The sequence below is a fragment of the Rhincodon typus genome, chromosome 7 (assembly GCF_021869965.1).
Source record: "Rhincodon typus isolate 14 chromosome 7, sRhiTyp1.1, whole genome shotgun sequence".
NCBI lineage: Eukaryota > Metazoa > Chordata > Chondrichthyes > Orectolobiformes > Rhincodontidae > Rhincodon > Rhincodon typus.
In genome coordinates, this window is record NC_063338.1 from 31,177,397 (window position 1) to 31,198,881 (window position 21,485).

Here is a 21,485-nt window from a genome sequence, read left to right on the forward strand (position 1 = left end):
GGGCCCTAGCAAAACTGGAATCAATGGGTATCGGGGGCAAACTCTCCGGTGGTTGGAGTCATACCTGACACATAGAAAGATGGTCATGGTTGTTGGCGGTCAATCATCTCAGTTCCAGGACATCTCTGCAGGAGTTCCTCAGGGTAGTGTCCTACGCTCAACCATCTTCAGCTGCTTCATCAATGACCTTCCCTCCATCATAAGGTCAGAATTCGGGATGTTCGCCGTGATTGCACAATGTTCAGCCCATTCGTGACTCCTCAGATACTGTAGCAGTCCATGTTCACATGCAACAAGATCTGGACAATATCCAGGTTTGGGCTGACAAGTGGCAAGTGACATTCGCGCCACACAAATGCCAGGCTATGACCATCACCAGTAAGAGACAATCTAACCACCACCCCTTGACATTCAATGGTATTACCATCACTGAATCTTCCACTATCAACATCTTGGGGCTACCATTGACCACAAACTCAACTGGACTCACCACATTACCAAAGTGGTTAAATGAGCAGGCCAGAAACTGGGAATTCTGCGGCGAGTAACTCATCTCCTGACTCCTCAAAGCCTGTCCGACATCTACAAGGCACAAGTCAGGAGCGTGACGGAATACTCTCCACTTGCCTGGATGACTGCAGCCCCAACAACACTCAAGAAGCTTGACACCATCCAGGACAAAGCAGCCCGCTTGACTGGCACTGCATCCACAAGTATCTACTCCCTACACCACCAACGCTCAGTAACAGCAGTGTGTACTATCTACAAGATGCACTGCAGAAATTCACCAAAGATCCTCAGACATCACCTTCCAAACCCATGACCACCTCCATCTAGAAGGACTACAGCATCAGACATATGGGAACACCACCACCTCCAAGTTCCTCTCCAAGCCACTCACCATTCTGACTTGGAAATATATCGCTGCTCTTTCACTGTCGCTGGGTCAATATTGTGGAATTCCCTCCCTCATAGCATTATGGGTCAACCCACAACAGGAGGACTACAGAAGTTCAAGAAGGCAGCTCACCACCACCTTCTCAAGGGCAACTAGGGATGGGCAAGAAATGCTGGCCAGCCAGTTATGCTCACATTTCACAAATGAACAGAAAAAAAAACACTGCTCACCTACTCCAATTTATTCATTGGCGATGTCATGCTGTCCCCTTCAAATTATTTATAGTTTCTTTTTCATATGGGATATGGTGTCATAGCAAGATCAGCATTTGTTGCTATTCCTAATTGCCTGATAAATTGAGTTATTTGATTGGATAATGCAGAATGCAATCAAGAATCAATCATATTAATGTGGGTCTGCAGTCACATGTAGGCCAGACATGCAAGAATGGCAGATTCCTTTTCCCAAATGACATTAAAGATAGGTTTTCATGACAATTGTTGATCATCTTGTGGTTGTTGTTACTGAGACTAGCTTTCAATTCCACGTTTATTACTTGAATTTAAATTCCACTAGCTGTTGAGGTGGGCTTTGAACCCATGTACATGTTTTAACCTGAGCCTCTGAATTACTAGTCCAATGACATTATCACTGTGTCCCCACAAGAAGATGTACTTAGTGACACAATCTTCAAAGGAGACTGATGGGTATAGATGGTTGAGGGTATGGAGATGCAGGGACACCAAAGAATCAGGCATGGTGACCAAGAACCGAAATATCAAGCAACCACTGGCCTAAGATTTCAGCATTATTCAACATATGGCTAATCTTGGAAAGAATATTACATCAATCACATTCCGTTATCACAGCTTTCAACCAACAGATGAATTGGCCAGCTACTTCAGAAATAGGTTTTAGTGTTGGCAATGAACAAAGTCCATTTTTCAGAGGCATGGGATTCAGAAGATTTAATTCATTTAATTTTAAATATATTTTAATAAAATTTTCACCACATTTTCTGCAATACATTTCAGAATTGAAATTCTGAAAGGGCCACTGACTATGCAGACAATAATAAGGCAAAGGTTAGCAATAGGACATCTCTAAAAGGGTGTTGGCAAAGGTGCCTTAACTTCTAAGGTCAGCTAGGAAAATAGCAGGCTAGAGGTAGCAACACTGCATGAAATGAAGGAATTGATTAGGTGTAAAAGTGATCACCAGAATTACCTAAACTAGAGGCACTGTAAAAAGTTCATTGGCTAAACACAAATCCAATTACTGGTCAGTTTGTATAATTATAGAAAGGCATGTTTACATAGGCAAAACTCAATGTTGGACATAAAAAATTATGATAAAAAATGAAATAACTTCACAGGGGCCAGAATCCCATCACCAAGTCATCCTTTATTTACATGTGGAAAGTCCTTGACACTACTCCAGCTCCCTCAGAGCCAGCTCTCAGTGTGTTAGAATGTGTGGCAGTCCTGTTTATATCTGTCAGCCAGGGCTTCCTGATTGGGCTGTTAATCTGGTCCAATCAGGAAACTCATATTCTGAGGTCCAACTGGCTGGCCTCTTTACAATCACTAAAGAAAGACTTGCGAAAAATGTGATAGCAGGAAGTCTAGTCATGCTGATTGTAAATGTTGTAGATGTGTCTGTGTGCTTCCAAATAAAATAACAGATCCAGATGTTCCATTTGACCCACAACAATAGTCCTACTCCTTACTCCAATTTCTACACCCCCCAAAACTTCCACATTCTCCCTCAATAATTCTACTGTTTTTTATTCACAAGAGATGTGCATTATCTATTGTATTTTCCACTGCCTGTTCTACAATGTGCTCTCCTATCACGTGCAACATCTGCCTTTATGTGGAATAGCAGTGGGAATTGAGACAGGGCGACTTCACCCACGCAAAGTACTTCCTGCACAGCATTCTCATTCTCTTTATTAGTTTCTATAATCCTGTTATTTTCTCTACTATTATCCTAACTGATACACCTTTTTGTAATGTTCCTGGATGTCCCTATAACATGCTAAGCATAAAACATTAAGAAATAATATCTTCCTCCATGTCAATATGCAGCTTTTGCTGCTACTTTTACAGCGAATACATAACTTAACTCTCTGCCCTTTAGTTTTCCCAGCAGGGTCTCCAGTTCATTGACACCATGTGTACTTGTTCAGTAATAGTGTGAAGTGCCTGCTGTCTCATTTGTATTTTTACAATCTTTACCTAAAATCGATCCCCATTTTGGTACTGCTAGCAATCTGCAGAAACCAGTTGAATAAACAGACCATTCAAGCTTTGCAGAGCCATTCTCCTCCAGAATGTTCCACATTTCTTATTACTTGAATGAATCTTTAACTAATTTCTAAATACACAAGGTGTATCACAGGCAGTTACCGCATTTTCTTTCCTGTGAATAAAATAGCATTCTCAAGAGTTGCCTGTTTGAAAACAACAATGGTCCATGATTTTGTTATGTCATAAGTTACAATAAACAGGGGACCACAATGTCCTATAGATTGCTCTCCATCAGTAAGTTGTACCTAATGACTTTCAGCAGTTTAAAGGCAATGCAAAGACTGAGGTACATTTTATTATTTCCCTTTTGGAGATGATCTGATCAAGTAATTAAAAAGGGTTTAATACGGACAATTTGGAGAAACAATTTCCTCTGCTGGAGAGATCAGAAATATTGGGGCATAGTCTTAAAGTTAGGGCTCAGCCATTCAGGAGCAAAGTCAAAAAGCACTTTTCCACACAAAGTATAACAGAACTGCCATGAGTGAATAGTCAGCATGAATTTCAAAAAGAAAGTTTCGTTTGGCTAAATTTATTCCTTTTTTTTTGAAGAGATAATGGAGGAATGGACAAGAGAAATGCGGTAGATATAATTTATCTATCATTTCAATACCTTTGATAAGGCACCACTGAAGAAAAAGAACAGAGAATGCAGAGTCAGGGGACAAGTTAAAAATTTACAGAGACATATTGACAATGAAAATAAGGGGGTTACGTGTTCCATAGAAAATAAGAAACTGAGTGGGTAGAAGGGAAAATAGATTTCAAAATTCAAATATATGAACCACCAAAAGATTCAACACAGTTTCGTCAGGTCATAAACCACAAAACAAATTGAGTAGCTGAATATCATTGAAAAGTGGAAAAGAAGTATTGAAGTTTGGTTAAACACACCTGGAGTCCTAAGAAGCTTGACAGAATCCTTACAGAGAGAATGGAAGATACTCAGAAACAGATTAAGTTTATCTTTTAACCTTTATTCTTGTGAAGCCTGGGGAAGTATTTTTGTTCCACATGGCCCAAAAAAACCTCCAACTTTCTGTTGCCATGTAAGAAACCCCAAAACTCCAGCCTCCCTCCATATCCCAAATCTCCATCAACTAGCAAGCTTCAGCAAGTTACTCATTTATCACCTACAACTCATTGTTAATGTTTCATCTAAGCTACCTCACACTCATTTTATGTCTGTTACTTCAGTCCCCCTTCTCAAAAGGCTCATGCTCTACTACTCTCACAATTGCACGCAACATCTTCCCTCCCTCAGTCTCACACACCCAACCCTCCCACCGAAACCTCATACCCTGCATGCTCTCTGTGCTTCCCTAGGTCCCAAGCAGGCTACAGATGCAGCCTGGTACAATCCATGAGCTGGGTTCCTGTCCTAGTGTGCAAAGTGGCCTTGGCAGTAGCATTCCAATGAAAGAAGTACAGGTGCACCTCAAAGTGTAGCATTAAAATGCAGGACATGGATTGAAGATGTGCTACAATGGTGGGGAGAAGCTGGTATATGTCAGATGCCAGCATCTGTAGACACCAGCAAGTGCAGCTGCTGTCCATGGAGTATGCCTTGAGATGCTAGTACCAGGTGTCAAAAATGGGGGTCCATGGGCGTGTACTGGAATCTCCAGGTATCTGGTCAGACTTTCACATCAGAAATTCTCAGTGTCTGGTTTCTGTCTAATGGGTGGGAGAATAGGAGACTGCATATGATTGAGGCAAAATTAGATAATATAAAACAAAGTCATCATTGTCACACTCTCTCATTAAAGAGAGACAACTGGTGGTGAGTTTACTTGAGGCTCACCATATCTCAGATAAGGGTTGAGGCAGAGAAAGAAGGACCTTCATGGTAACATCAGCCATTGTGGCAATTAAACCCAACTGTTGGCATCACTCTACATTGCAAACCAGCTGTTCAGCCAACTGAGCTAACCAAAGAAATACTACAATGGCAATCTGAAAGCCTCCCTAAACAAATGCATCATCTCGTCAACACATGGGAATCACTTGCCCTGGAATGCAGAAACTGGAGAAGAAGCATCTGCAAAGGTACCGAGAATTTCAAGCATTGCTGAGTGAAGTACATGGAGGCCAAGTGCAAACAGCGGAAAGCACAGGCAGAATCCAGAGCATCCCACACACGCGCCTCAGTAAACATCACTTGCCCCATTGATAGTAATAAGGATGATAAAGAGCAACAATCCATTCACCGCTCACCAATAAGAATCTTGTCTTGAAGTAAGTTTGCAGATGACACCAAAATTGGTGTGTAGTGGACAGTGAAGAAGATCGTCTCAGAATAAAACAGGACCTTGATCAAATGCACCAACAGGCTGAGGAGTGACAGATGGAGTTTAATTTAGATAAATGTGAGGTGTTGCATTTTGGTATGGTAAATCAGGGCAGGACTTATATACTTAATGGTAGGGTCCTGAGGAGTGTCACTGAACAAAGAGACCTTGAGGTGCAGGTTCATAGTTCCTTGAAGGTGGAGTCGCAGGTAGACAGGGTAGTGAAGATGTTTGGTACGCTTGCCTTTACTGGTCAGTGCTTTGAGTACAAGAGTTGGGATGTCATGTTGCACTTGTACAGGACATTGGTAGGGCCACTTTTGAAATACTGCATTCAATTCTGGATTCCCTGCTCTCCGAAAGATGAGTTTAAACTTGCAAGAGTACAGAAAAAATATACAAGAATGTTGCCAGGGTTGGAGGGTTTGGACTATAAGAAGAGGCTGAATAGGCTGGGGCTATTTTCCCTGCACCATCAGAGGTTAAGGTGTGACCTTGTAGAGGTTTAAAAGATCATGAGGGGCATGGATAGGGCAAATAGCCAGTCTTTTTCCCAGGGTAGGGGAGTTCAAAGCTAGAGGAGTTTAAGGTGAGAGAGGAAAGATTGAAAAGGGACCTAAGGGACAACTTTTTCACACTGAGGGTGGTGCATGTATGGAATGATCTGTCAGAGGAAGTGGCAGAGATAAGTACAATTACAGGATTTAAAAGGCATTGGGATGGATACATGAATAGGAAGGGTTTAGAGGGATATGGGCCAAATGCTGGCAAATGGGACTAGATTAATTTAGGATATCTGGTCAGCACAGATGAGTTGGACCAAACTGTCCTGTACAACTCTATGACTCTTGACATACAATACTTGGTCAGAAAATGAGACTCCTTGGTCTTGATGTCGAAAAGGGCTTCACCCAATATGTCATCTGATTTTCCTAAATTTCTTTCCATAGCCCACATCATTCAGGCACTGGAAAGATTCTGCTCATCATCTCCAATAAAGCAGCAGCCCATTCACATTGGAACTGAAGCCTAGATTTTGAGCCAAATCTCTAGAGAGTCTTGAAGCCACACTGTCTTAACTGGAGACAAGAGTATACCACCCTAATCATGATCACACTTATTTCATGTATGCCGTTTTACCTTTTCAAAATTAAGTTGCTGTATCTTATGGCCATGCTGGTCAACAATGAAAAGAGATGTAAAAAGCCTATTTTGGTTATGCCATCTTTAGTGATTGCCAGAAAGCTCACAAAAAGATGATTTAAAAGAAGTATCTGTATTCTTTGACTGATTTTCCTTTTAGCTTCTTGATTTATTAGGGTTAGAAGTCAGCAACTGATTTATTGATTGAAAGACAAGGCCAACATTTTATGATTAATGATTGAAAACTTACTTTTAGAAATATTGTCCTGACATTGAAAATATTCACTAATGTTACTAAAAAGTTCTGATGTCTGAAAACTCTAAGTCAAAAATGTGGTTTATTTCCCTTCAAATTCAAGAAGAGCTTAGCACGCAATGAAAAATGATATTTAATAAGGAACCCTTCTAATGCGTCAGCAACGATAACATTCTTGGAGCTTGCTGTTGCTGAAACGAGCCTGCCAAATTCTTTCACAGTAGATGAAACATGCCCTGAGCCAACATGTCAATTATCTCACTGGAGAAACATCCCTTTAAACAGAAGTTAACTGTGATGCTCAAAGCAGTGAGCACAGACATTGAAATCAAAACAGTATCATCTCAAAGACAACGGCAGATGTCTGTGTGGAGGAAGGAAGAAGTACAATATTGTAGACTGTTTATCAGGTGCTTCATCAAGGCAGGAAATTGATGAACATCTAAATAACTCTGGCCAAAGGAAAATCCTGTGCGTTTTTGTGAACCAATCATTTAAATCAAATCTGTGGGATAATGCGGAAAATTCATCATGCTCATTATCTAACAACTGGGAGCATAGGGCTAACAAAAGAAAAGAGTTGAGAACCATGTGTGTCAGTCAGATATAGGTTCTGAAGAAGCAGATTAAAGAGGATATCCAATGAACCTGCATATTAGATTCAGAAAAGAAGTGATTGCTAACGATGCTATTTCAGAGAATGAAATGATGGGTTACCATGGAGCTGGAAATTTTTGCCTTCTATTTGCTTAGCCTGCCAAATACAGAGCTCTCTCTTTGAAAACAAAATTAGAAAGTAATGCCAAAGGGCAAACGTCCAGCAAAAAGTTCAGTAACTAACCTCTATCAAGGTGATTAACATTAGTTTTTCCAGTAACTGTAATTTTAAAATTACACATTGTGACAAAAGACTTTCCAATCCTTTTTTTAAGTATAGTTAGAAATTCCACAAGATGCATCTTCAATTGTCCAAATCCTAGAATCATTCATGTCTGTGGCCTGGATTTTCCCTCCAGAGGACATTGCGCAGAGTTTGAAAATTTATCAGTTCACCATACCAGCCACAGAAAAAGCTGCCCCAAGTTACAGTCCAGGTGGGTGCTGAGACAGGGACATCATTCTTGAATTCAGCATTCTATGATGGAAGTTGGAACAAGCAAATGGTAAGCTGCTCCTGCCAGGTGTATGCTCTGACCTCCACAATGGGAATTTCTCATTTCTCCGGGAAGGAGACAATTAGATTTGGTGTATAAATTAAACAAGTTTGGCTAATAATTAAATGGAAGAAAGGTAGTCCCTATTCAGTAGCAAGATTCTGAAGTTGCTATTGAAATCTTAAGGGGAAAATTCAGAAATATTTTCTTGATAGAGATTCCATCTTTCTCATTCTCACTGTATTTCCAAATTTTCTCGCCATTGCCCTCGGTGTTCCAGGAAAGGGAAAATTCACCCTTATTAGAAAGGGATATAACCATATATTTCACAATAACATGATTATAGAAGAATTGATTGACCATCAATTTTTTCATTATCTTCATTACACTTTTCTCTTGCGGATCAAGAGAGTACGGAAAGCACAGGTGATTAGGGAAGGAATGGCAACAACTGAGAACCAGATATTTCCAAAACAAATGCAACTTGGTGACACCTTTCAACTCTACACCTCCAATGCAAAAACTGAAAAAGTGAAAAAGAGAAGCAAAAGAGGAAATCAAGAGGGACAGAAAAGCAACACAAAGAAATCAGAGATCCAAGTGTGGTGTTCAATCTCAATCTCATGGGAGACTAACTACATTTACCTAAGTGGTTTTTTAAAAGTATTTTAATCTTGTCATGATATACTGCACTGGCAAAATTTGTCATGAATTATCAGCATTTGGCAATGGATGAAGCTGCTCGCTTGCCTCTTCAGTATACACAATACAGGTTATATTATGAATCAAATATAAATTATGTAAAATAAATTGTTTTTCTTTTGTGAGTTTACAATGACGTGCTTTTGACACTAAGTTTTCTTTAAGCCCTAACTTTGTACCTTGTGAAAAGCTATTATTCAAGTTAACAAATCAAAACCAGATTCATTTCAATTTTTGGCAACGGAGAGTAGTGGAAACAGATAATATTAGTTCAACTGCCCATCAGACACCTCTCCCACCTTTCTTTTCCATTGACTTGAAGCCTGAAATTTATAAGCAATTCAATGACTCAACATCACAATCACGTTCTAGGCCTCAGACTACCAACGTAAAATCAACAGTATTATCCCGAAAAAGAGTCGTATTGAATTTGAAACATTTGGGTGGAATTTTCCCATTTCAGTTTAAGTGCTTTATTGAGTGAGATTCATAGTGCCAGTTTACCACAGCTAAGCATGACACTTCTCACACTGTCTCACACTTTTCACTTCACTAATTATGTAACCTGGCTTCGTGCCACCTTTCTCAGGGTATCACATGGCTGGAGAGGCTGAAGTGTATTCAACTGCTGGAACCGTCTGGTGTATATTTGACTGGCGCTGTAATTAAAGCTCAGCTGCGCACATTTTCAGATGCTGCAAGCCAAGAATGAGTTCTTATGCTGTGGTACTTGACCAGCTAATGTTTTGGGGATCCGGGTTTGAATCCTGCCACAGAAGATCGTGGAATTTGAAGTCAATTAAAAAAATCTGGAATTAAGAATCTATTGATCACCATGAAATCATTGTCAATTGTTCGAAAAACCCATCTGGTTCACTAATGTCCTTCAGAGAAGGAAATCTGCCATCCTCACCTGGTCTGGCCTACATGTGACTGTAGACCCACAGCAATGTGGTTGACTCTCAATTGCCCTCTGAAATGGACTAACAGGCTATTCAATTGTACCAATCGCTATAAAGTTTCAAAGAAATGAAACCGGAAGGATCACCTGGCATCGATCTAGGCAACAGAAAAGACCACAACAGAAACAGCCCTGTTGACACTGCAAAGACCTCCTCACTAACATCTGGGGACTAGTGCCAAAATTGGGAGAGATGTCTCATAGACTAGTCAAGCAACAGCCTGATATTGTCTGTAAGGCATGATTCCTTGAGTATGACTATGTCCCAGAAGCCACCATCAACATCCCTGGATATGTCCTGTCCCACCAGCAGGACAGACCCAGACAGGTGGCAGCACAGTGGTATACAATCAGGAGGTAGTTGCCCTGGGAGTCCTCAACGTTCACTCCAGACCCCATGAAGTCTCATGGCTTCAGGTTAAACATGGGCAAGGAAACTTCCTGTTGATTAACATGTACTGTCCTCCCTCAGCTGATGAATCGATATTCCTCCTTTTGAACAACACTTAGAGAAAGCACTGAGTAAGGCAAGAACACAAAGTGTACACTGGATGGGGATTTCAATGTCCACTACCAAGAGTGGCTTGGCAGCAGTAGTACTGATCGAGCTGGTCAGGATCTAAAGGGCATAGCTGCTAGACTGGGTCAGCGGCAGGTGGTGAGGGAACCAACAAGAGGGAAAAACATACTTGACCTCATCCTTACCAATCTACCAGCTGCAGATGCATCTGTCCAGGATAAAGTCTTTGTGGAGATAAAGTCCTGCCTTCACACTGAGAATAACGTCCATTGTGTTGTGTGGCACTATCACCATGATAAATGGGACAGACTTTGAACAGATCTAGCAACTCAAGACTGGACATCCATGAGGCGATGTGGGCCATCAGCAGCAGCAGAATTGTACTCCAGCACAATCTGTAACCTCACGGACCTGCATATCCTCCACTGAACAATCAAGCTAGGGGATCAACCTGGTTCAATGGAGAGTGCAGGAGGGCATGCCAGGAGCAGCACCAGGCAGACCTGAAGATGAGGTGTCAACCTGGTGAAACCGCCAAACAGGACTACTTGCATGCCAAACAGCATAAGTAGCAAGTGACAGACAGAGCTAATTGATCCCACAATCAATGGATTAAATCTCAGCTCTGCAGTCCTGCCATCCAGTCATGAATGGTGGTGGACAATTAAACAACTCACTGCAGGAGGAAGCTCCACAAATATCCCCATCCTCAATGAGGGAAGAGCCCAGCACATCAGTGCAAAAGACAAGGTTGAAGCTTTCAGAGCAATCTTTAGCCAGAAATGCCAAGTCTATGATCCATCTTGGCCTCCTCCAGCGGTCCCCCACATCACAGATACCAGTCATCAGCCAATTCGATACAATCTACATGATATCAAGAAATGGTTAGAGGCACTGAATGCTGCAAAGGCTACAGGGCCTGACAACATTTTGGCAATAGCATTGAAGACTTGTGCTCCAGAACTTGCTGCTCCCCTCGCCAAACTGTCCCAGTACAGTTACAATACTGGTATCTGCCTGACAATGTGGAAAATTGCCCAAGTATGTCCTGTACATAAAAAGCAGGAAAAATCCACCCAGCTAATTAGCGCCCCATCAGTCTACTCTCGATCATCAGTAACATGATGAAAGGTGTCATCAACAGTACTATCAAGCAGTATCTGCTCAGCAATAATCTGCTTGATGGTGCCCAGTTTGGGTTCTGCCAAAGCCACTGAGCTCCTGATCTCATTACAGTCTTAGTTCAAACATGGGTAAAAGAGCTGAATTCCAGAGGTGAGGCGAGAGTGATAGCCCTTGACATCGAGGCTACATTTGACCAAGTGTGACATCAAGCAGTCCTAGCAAGACTGGAATCAAAGCGGGCAAACTTTCCTGCAGTTGGAGTCATACCTGACACGCGGGAAGATGGTCGTGGTTGTGGGAGGTCAATCAGCTCAGCTCCAGGACATCTCTGCAGGAGTTCCTCAGCATAGGTTCCAGGCCCAACCATCTTCAGCTGCTTCAGCAATGACCTTCCCTCCATCATAAGGTCAGAAGGGGGGATGTTTGACAATGATTGCACAGTGTTCAGTACCATTTACAACTCCTCAGACACTGACGCAGTCCATGTTCAAATGCAAAAAGGCTGAGGCTGACAAGTAGCAAGTAACATTCATGCCACACAAATGCCAGGCTTTCACTGTCACGAATAAGAGGAAATCTAACCACCACCCCTTGGCATTCAATAGTGTTACCATCACTGAATCCCCCATCATCAACATCCTGGGGGTTACCATTGACCAGAAACTCAACTGGACTCACCACATAAACACAGTGGCTACAAGTGCAGGTTAGGAGCTAGGAATACTGCAGCGAGTAACACACCTCCTAACTTCTCAAAGCCTGTCCATCATTTACAAGGCACGAGTCAGGAGTGTGATGGAATACTCCCACTTACCTGGATGAGTGCAGCCCCAACAACACTCAAGAAGTGACTCCTCAGATACTGAAGCAGTCCATGTTCACATGCAACAAGATCTGCACAATATCCAGGTTTGGGCTGACAAGTGGCAAGTGACATTCGCGCCACACAAATGCCAGGCTATGACCATCACCAATAAGAGACAATCTAACCACCACCCCTTGACATTCAATGGTATTACCATCACTGAATCTTCCACTATCAACATCTTGGGGCTACCATTGACCACAAACTCAACTGGACTCACCACATTACCAGAGTGGCTAAAAGAGCAGACCAGAAGCTGGGAATACTGCGGCGAGTAACTCATCTCCTGACTCCTCAAAGCCTGTCTACCATCTACGAGGCACAAGTCAGGAGTGTGATGGAATACTCCCCACTTGCCTGGAGGACTGCAGCCCCAACAATACTCAAGAAGCTTGCCACCATCCAGGACAAAGCAGCCAACTTGATTGGCATTACATCCACAAGCATCCACTCCCTGCACCACCAACGCTCAGCAGCAGCGTTGTGTACAATCTATGAGATACACTACAGAAATTCACCAAAGATCCTCAGATAGCACCTTTCAAACCCATGACCACTTCCATCTAGTAGGACAAGGGCAACAGATATATGTATGGGAAGTCTACCACCTCCAAAATCCCCTCCAAGCCACTCACCATTCTGACTTGGAACTATATCGCCATTCCTTCACTGTCGCTGGGTCAAATCCTTGAATTCCCTCCCTAATAGCATTGTGGATCAACCCACAGCAGGAGGACTATAGCGGTTCATGAAGGCAGCTCACCACCACCTTCTCAAGGGCAACTAGGGACAGGCAATAAATGCTGGCCAGACAGTGATAACCACATCCAACAAATGAATAAAAAAAAAATCACTGATGGCATGGTCCAGAGGAAAGGAAAGCTCGCTTCCTGCTTCATATTCAAGGGGAGATTTTAGTGGAGTGATTGGTAAAGAAGAGGACAGTTCTTTTTCCTGTGGACCACTACAGAATGCTATACCACCAATTCAGAATCAGTCCAGAACCAAATTGCAGCCCGGGTCAGTGCTGTGTGTATCCTAGGCAACAAAGAACAAAGGACATCATACCATGCTCGAAGAAGGTTAATAATCTACTGTGCTCCAAAAGGGAAGGTACCACTATCTTGTCTCTCCTACCTCAGACTCACAGGTCTACCACTCAGTTTAACTCGGAGACTGCACACAACTTTTTTTACATGCATCATATCCACTCAATGTTTCTCACCCACCTCTTCCTCCCAAACTACTATTCGTCACCATCTCTCAGCTTGTACATCACCATAAACTGCTGTTCCATCCAATTCCAACATTGTTAATCCCTTCCTTTGTCTCATTGCTGGAAACATTGGCCCACCAACATCCAACACTCTACTGATGTCTCCACAGCACTCCAACTGACCTACCCGTAAACCCTGGGCTGCTTACACTTGCCCTTCAAGTCTGATTTTGGTTCAGTTTCAGCACTGCAAAAGCTCAGATCCAGATACTAGTAGGCCCAAGTGCCTGACTGACTGAGCCAATCCCCTGTCATGGAATCTCACAAGTCCCTTGACTAAATCTGGCAGTATACCCTGAACGCCATAGTGACCTTCACCCTACAAAGGACTGCTCCCTTTTACGTTGATGCCATTTTGTTGGCACACATAGAATGTGTGCCATCTAGCTGTTGGCACATGCTTCCATTTTGACATTGACATAACTGGAACCACACAATGACATACCAAGCTCCTTGACTGTTCAGTTCCGCCCTCCCATCACAAGCTACCTGCTGTGTTAAAAGGCAATGCAAACCTCTAGAGCTGGCATCCCATAACTGAGCTCTATGTACCCTGTACACTAAGAAAGCAATGAGGCTTATAGGTGCTAGCAGCCTGTAAATAATTGCTGAAGTCAGTGAGTGCGCACTTTGAAAACAATGTGAAGCGTACAAAGGCTGAAAGCCTCCAGATATGTGCAAAGTGAGTAAGCATTAGGAAATGAAGCTAAAAGCCATAAGATGCATCTTCTGCAGCTACATAAAATGTGTGTTCCTGAATGTAAAGTGACTCAGAAGCAGCAAGTGCATCATGGGTGTCCCTGAGCTACAAATTAAAGTATTCAAGGGCTGAAATAATGTGAGAGTTGGTCCAAGGCCAGGCATGATCATGTAGTAAAGCTCATGCTTTGCTGATGCCATCTTGCATGGGTGAAGGATCGAGGATAGTAGCCATTGATCATGCAGGAACACTAATGTGAAAAAGGGGTTTGATGAAGGCTGAAGCAAGCATTCCATGAGCTGCAGCTGAAGCTGCCACCATCACATACACACTCATGTCAGGAAATTTGCACTGTATAGTTTCTTGAGGAAGATGACAGTTGAAACTGACATGGAAATAAGGTGAATAAAAATCAAAAAAATGCGGATTCTGTAAATCAGACACAAAAATAGAAATTGCTGGAAAAGCTCAGCAGGTCTGGCAGCATCTGTGGAGAGAAATCAGAGTTAACGTTTCACTCGACATGGAAATAAGGTAAATGCATATGCATGTAACTGCGATACTTTCACAACTTTCTCATACCATATCAGGAAGGGGAATATTCCATCAATTAATTCTGTTTCTCTCTCCACGGATGCTGTGAGATCTGCTGAGTTTTTCTCGCATTTTCTATTTTCATTTACGATCTCCAGCAACTGCAGTATGTTCATGTTATTTTATCATTTTTAGAAGTTTTCAGTTTTTTAAAATTTAAGAGATCATACCTCAAATCATCAAACATGTTAAAGCAAAGAGCATCCAACTTTTTTTTATGACCTGGAGGCTAGAAATTTTCAAGCAACTGACAAACTTCAAGCTTCGAACAGCAATTAACCTTTTAGTGAACCTCAGGATATCAGAATACTTTATGTTAAACCCAGATGTGCCTTAGCAGTAAAACAATCTACTGTGTATTGTATAGCGTGGTGTTCCTGTTGTTGTAAAACAGCATAAAGGGTCTGTAATTTTAGTGTTATTTGATTTGAAGAGAGCACAAAACACAGCTGAACTAGATAAAAGCTGTTAATAAATCCAATGATAGATCAGCCAACACTAAGATGGCTTTCACTCCATGTGACAGAAAAACAAAATTTAGGATGAGCAAAGTATTTTGCTTCAGGCAAATATTACATTTCACATGGTAATATTTTCAATTGCTGTGATCAAATCAGTTATGTGTCTCTTGGGAAGAAGCCTGAACAGGCCAGTCTATGTATTCTTTGCAGGAGCTTGCCATTTTATCTATTAACTGAACAATGGTAACTTTCTTTGCTACAAAGCAGTATTGTGACCTAACATTTATTTATAACTCTGCTAAACAGCCTAATCTAACTCATGCAAGAAGTAATGAGCAGAAAAATATATGTATAAAAGAACTCTTTTAACAGACACAAAGCACTAATGCTAAATCAGAAATATTCGAGCATACTTTTACTTACACTTCATTACTAAAAAGTTAGAATATCTGTACATTTGAAAAGAAATTCTCACACTATACAGTACAGTATGCAGATTGATTCTGCTTACATGTGAGTAGAATTTTGTAACATTAATTCTATTTCTTCTCATGTGTGTTTTTCTCCTTCTACTTTCCTCGTTCTATTCCTTTTTAAACACTGTTCACATTTACATTTCTAAATGCTTTTATACAGAATACAATTACCCCATTTAAGAAACTCAGTACAGACATTGTTTCTTCTGTTTGCCAAGTAGGGTACATAAATCAAGGAAAAGTGCCAAATCATGAGATTGCTAATTTTACACCAGTGTCTCTTTCATCATGCACAGTGGTCACTTTAGGCTTGGAGCTTTAGCTGGCATTATATGTTTTAGAAAGCCAAGACAGTGATCATTTAATCCATTGTAAGTGTTAACAGAAGACAACTGATTGTCAGGAATTAACATGGGGAGCAAATTTAAAAACTTAAATGCATTAGAAATGGAAATATGATCAACAAATGTGTGAAATTAATTGTTATAAAATTATTTCAGGTGGTATAAAAGTGGCTCTGGGATGGAATTATTTGATATGTATAGACTTTAGTAAATCCATGGCTTTAATTATTATTGGACTAGTATTTGAGGTAGCAGGACATCCAATAAAATCCTTATTTGTTAAACCTTTCCTCACTGCCTTCAGTTTAAAGTTTTTGACCATAATTTTGCTGAAATCATGAGCTGAAAATGGTTCAGTAAAGGGAACTGGGCTTTTAGGTATTGAATGAATAGGACAAGGAACTGTATAGAATCTTAAGCAAGCCTTTTAAAGGATTGAGCAATTGTGATGGAAATGCAAATAGAATGGGTGAATTCAATATCAAATCAAGTACAGAGGATGAATAAAGAGAAGGAAATTTGAAGTCAAAGAGAGAGATAGTTTTCTTTTTGTTTTTCTGTCATTTTAAAAGTGTGAGACTCCATATTTACAACAGATACTTTACAGAGCCAGACATTGTTTAGTAGTAATTAATATAAAACATATCATTCAAAAGGTACTCAAACAGGAATGGCATCTACTGTGCAACATCACACCAATGTATTTCAGACAGCAAAGAAGAGTTATCACAAAACTAACAGCAGAGCAGTGCTGTTCAGACAGCATCTTTTGCATTGCTGAGTTCAAGTCATCAACCGTCTTGTCTGCATCTGTTGTAGCATTTATGCCTTAATAGCAGTGTGTGTCATTAGCTTCACTACTAATTTCACGGAAAAACCTGAGTCATTATATAATGGCAAATAATTAACTTACAGTTATATGGAACTGTTCATCCATACCACAACTAATTAATTAATTATTTTTGACGGTAGTAACAGTAACTCTGGTAGATTTTGCCCCTTAGTGTTGACCTCTACAACTTAGTAGGTCAGAGATAGTGGCACATGGGAACACCACCTCTTGCATTTTTCCCTCCAACCCATATACTGTTCTGAATTCAAACTAAATCATTGCCCCTTCACTGTTGCTCAGTCAAAATCTTATAACTTCCTCTGCAACCGCATGCCGAGTGTGTCTACAACACATGGATTGCAGTTTAAGAAAGCACAAGTTCTCAAGACCAATTAGAAATTGACAATAAATTCCAGCTCTGCCAGCAATGCCATATCGCATGGATACTAAAGAAACAAATTGAACTTTGAACCACTATCAATTTGCAACATTTGAATTAATAACACAACAGGTGAACAAAACTCTACAGATTTATCAAGACAGGTGATAAGTTCATTTGGGCTCTGTATCAATCACTGCCTGATTTGAACTTCATTCATTTTGTCTGTGAACAACTAAAAAAAAGGCGAATGGATTTCACATAGACTTGGCACACTGATAATTCTCTTTCCACTTGCACAGGAACTAGTGGCACCCAGTAAAACTCTGCAAAGAAATCAACATTCGATTGTACCTCTGAGGAAGAATCCACTGAACTCTCAGGATGCAGAAGCAAGGCTTTCACCTACACTCTCAAATTGCTCAGATTTTCACCACATTGGGTACTCTTCCTTGATTAGACCCGGACCACAATCTAGTGGGTTCACTTCCTAAATTATACTGGGGAGCACAATCATGCGGAACGTCTTCCTAAAATTGACTAGATCAGGGAGCACCTCACTGACATATCTTCACAACTGGCCAAGGAAAAAATACTCCAGATCTATGATGCTCAGAAGATTGCCAGAGACCAGGTATCTGCTCAGTCCCAGGCTGATCCCATGCTCACAGCCATTAATGATTTCATCAAAATTCACCAACAGGCACAGGAACATCAGGCCAGTTATCAGGAGCACTCAGTAGGCTTGATTAAGGATGAAGGAGTCGACCAATGCCATCAATGCCAACGTAGACAAATTGAGTTGATTTGATTTGATTTATTATTAACACATGTACCAAGATATAGTGAAAAGTAATGTTTTGCATACTATCCAGGAGAATTATTACCTTACATAAGTACATCAGGGTTATAGAACAGAATGCAGACTATAGTTTTACAGCTACAGAGGTGTAGATAAAGATCAACTTTAATATGAGAGGCCCATTCAAAAGTCTGATAACATCAGGGAAAAAGCTTTTCTAGAATCTGTTGGTACAGGTTTTGAAACTTTTCTATCTTCTGCCCAATGGAAGAGGGTGGAATAAAGTGTAATTGAGTTGGGAGGGAATTTTGATTATTTTGGCTGCTTTCCTGAGACAGCGGGAAGTACAGATGGAGTCAGTGGAAGGAAGGCTGGTTTGCATGATAGACTGGGCTGTGATCAGAACTCTGTAATTTCTTGCAGTCTTGGGCAAAGTAGTTGTGATACCAAGCTGTCTAGCATCTGGATAGGATGCTTTCTACGGTGCATCTATAAAAATTGGTAAGAGCCACAGTGGACATACGGAATTTTCTTAGCCTGAGGAAATATAGGTGTTGGTGTGCTTTCTTCACAGTAGGGTCAACATGGACGGACCAGGACAGAATGTTGGTGATACTTACTCCTAGGAACCTGAGGCTCTTGACCACACCAATATGTAATGAATGGTAGATAGAGAATGAAAATTTCCCTCAGGCAAAGTGAAGAATAATCACTGATTTCATATGTTCACTCATAAAGTGGATATAAATTTGAACTGATATGTAAAGGTCAAGCCCTAGCAATTTTACTGCACATAGCATTTAATCTCAGTGTCATCCATGTTAAAGCCTTGGCTGTAATGGTTCAAAGATCCCAGACTTCTGAGGCTGTCCACGTTCAAGGAGACAGTTACTTGTGAGGGTTGAGCAATGCTTGGTGATTGCATTATCTTTCATCCTTGTGTTGTCTGAAGATGTAGCTCATCTCTCACATGCATGTGACTTAACTAGGTCTGACAGCAGAAATTACACTACCACAGACATTTTAAGAGTGGTTCCAGCATACTCAGCATCTGCTGCATATGTGCATGGACCTACACTCCATCTCTCTAAGCATAGGTGCTCAGCATCAATCCAAGGTGAGAGGGGAAACAAGAGGCTTTCACCTCACACTCCGTATTCCTTCATCATGGGGAGACAGGGTGATGCCAACAGACACCCATATGGAGGAGGGTGATCTACAGTTCTCAGGACATCCAGAGTTACCCAGCACCTCCACATCCCCTTGTCCGTGATCCCAAAGCCTCCAGCAGTTCAAGTTGAGGAGGATAAGACTGTATTTGGGCAGACACTATTAGCAAGTCTGGACCTCTAGGCTCAAAGGCACCAGGGGATGACTGCTATTAAACTCCTATCTCCTATCCAACTGGGCCAACCACAAAGTAGGGGCCCTGCACCCAGGTTGAGGAAGTCAAGATGGCACTTAGACATGGTGGGAGGCAAAGAAAGAAGGAAAAATTCACTGAGGGCAAATAGGTGACATATGATTGTAAATAACCTTTTATATGTATAAATGTATGCTTACTTTCATACTTAAAATATCTGCAGTCGTGTAATTTCTGCTGTCAGACCTGGTTAATTCATGTGTATGCAAGAGATGAGTTACATCTTCAGACAACACAAGGATGAAAGACATTCCAATCATCAAGCAATGTTCAACCCTCACAAGTAACTGTCTTCTTGAATGTGGATAGCCTCAGAAGTCAGGGATCTTTGAATCATTACAGGCAAGGCGTTTCACGTTAACATGGCTGGCACTGAGATTAAATGCTATGTGCAGTGAAATTGCTAAGGCCTGACCTTTATGCATCATTTCATATTTACATCCACCTTATGGGTGAGGGTATGAATATCAGTGATTATACTTCACTTCACCTCAAGGAAAAGTTCATTCTCTATATATCAGCCTTTCATGGGAGCACACTGTCATTCGACTGGGAGATATATTGTAAGCAGCTCGCATGTCCACTATGCCTCATAACACATTGGTCTGCTGTAAAAAAGCTGTACCAGCCCTGCATCTCTCAGATTCACTGCTGTGCTACTGTATATTCAAGCATTTCAGGGCAACATAGCAGCCTATGTGCGCTCTGAGAGTGTGAAAGTTGTAGTCCATGAGCCTTAGTGAGAAGCATGTGCAATGGCAGCGTTCAAGTGAATCAGGGGGGCCTGTAAGTCTGGCTCGAAGACAAAAAGATGGTGACATCTACCCATGTGAAGCCCAGATAAATGATCTTCTACCTGCAATGCTGAATGTCTTTCTTCATGCAGGACACAACACTGACCCTAGCTGCACGTTGCGTCTGGTAGCTAGGCCTCTTGCGGCAGTCAGCTGGAAAAGGACTGTCCTCTCTATTACTGCATCCAGCAAAATCTACAGGTTCCTGTCAGTGTAGTGGAGAGCAAGCTTTCCTCTCCTCTAGGCCAGGTTTTGAATGTAAAGCCTCACCACGGTGTGGGCGTCTTTACCGGTTTGCAGGTTTTGAAGTGGTGTCCAAATGGGCAATGAACTACGATGCCAGCATGTGAACAGCAGTAGGTCCCGGCAGCGATGAGTACTTCCACCTCTCTAGTCACAAATTTCCCCAAGAAGGCAGCCAAGAGCCAGGCTGTATGATTAATGAAGCAGGAGTGGAAGATTGCAGGAAAGATGTTGCTCAAAGCCATGGTGGACTGTGTGCCTTAAATCTCACTTGACAAACCACTTTAAACAACTTGGAAAAATTCAACCCAAGATAACAGCTAAAGAAGGTGAAATAATGGAGTGATTTGAAAAGAAGGTTGAGAATTTTGAAATTAAGGCTTGACAGCTGGGAGTGAATGTAAGTCAGCAAACTCAAAGGTGATGTGTGAACAGGGCTCAGTGCAAAGCAAGGTGCAGGCAGTAGATACTTAAATTCCCTTATGTCATTGGAATAGAGAAAACTGGAAAGCCAGCATTGAAATAGTCAGGTCTCGAGGTAAGAAGGGAATGGCTGAGGGTTTCACCAGCAGATCAGCTGAAGCAGGGCGGAGTAGGATGATGGTCCATCAGTCAAAATAGGCAGAGTTGTCAGATATGTTGTTAGGAGCTTAGTTTGAGGTCAAATGTGACAGCAATCTTGTTGTTGTTGTACAGACTGGTTAAACCTCAAGGATTTGCTAGGGAGAAGGTGAGAATCAATAGCTAGGGAATGGAGTCTGTGACAGGGACCAAAGACAATGGCATCAGTCTTCCCAATATTTGGATAGAGGATATTTCTGCTCATCCATTACTGGCTCTCAGGTGAGCAGTCTAATAACTTGGAGACAGTCATGTGGGAAATGGAGAATAACAACTTCTTTCTGACAAGGTAATGTTTACTCAGCAATATGCA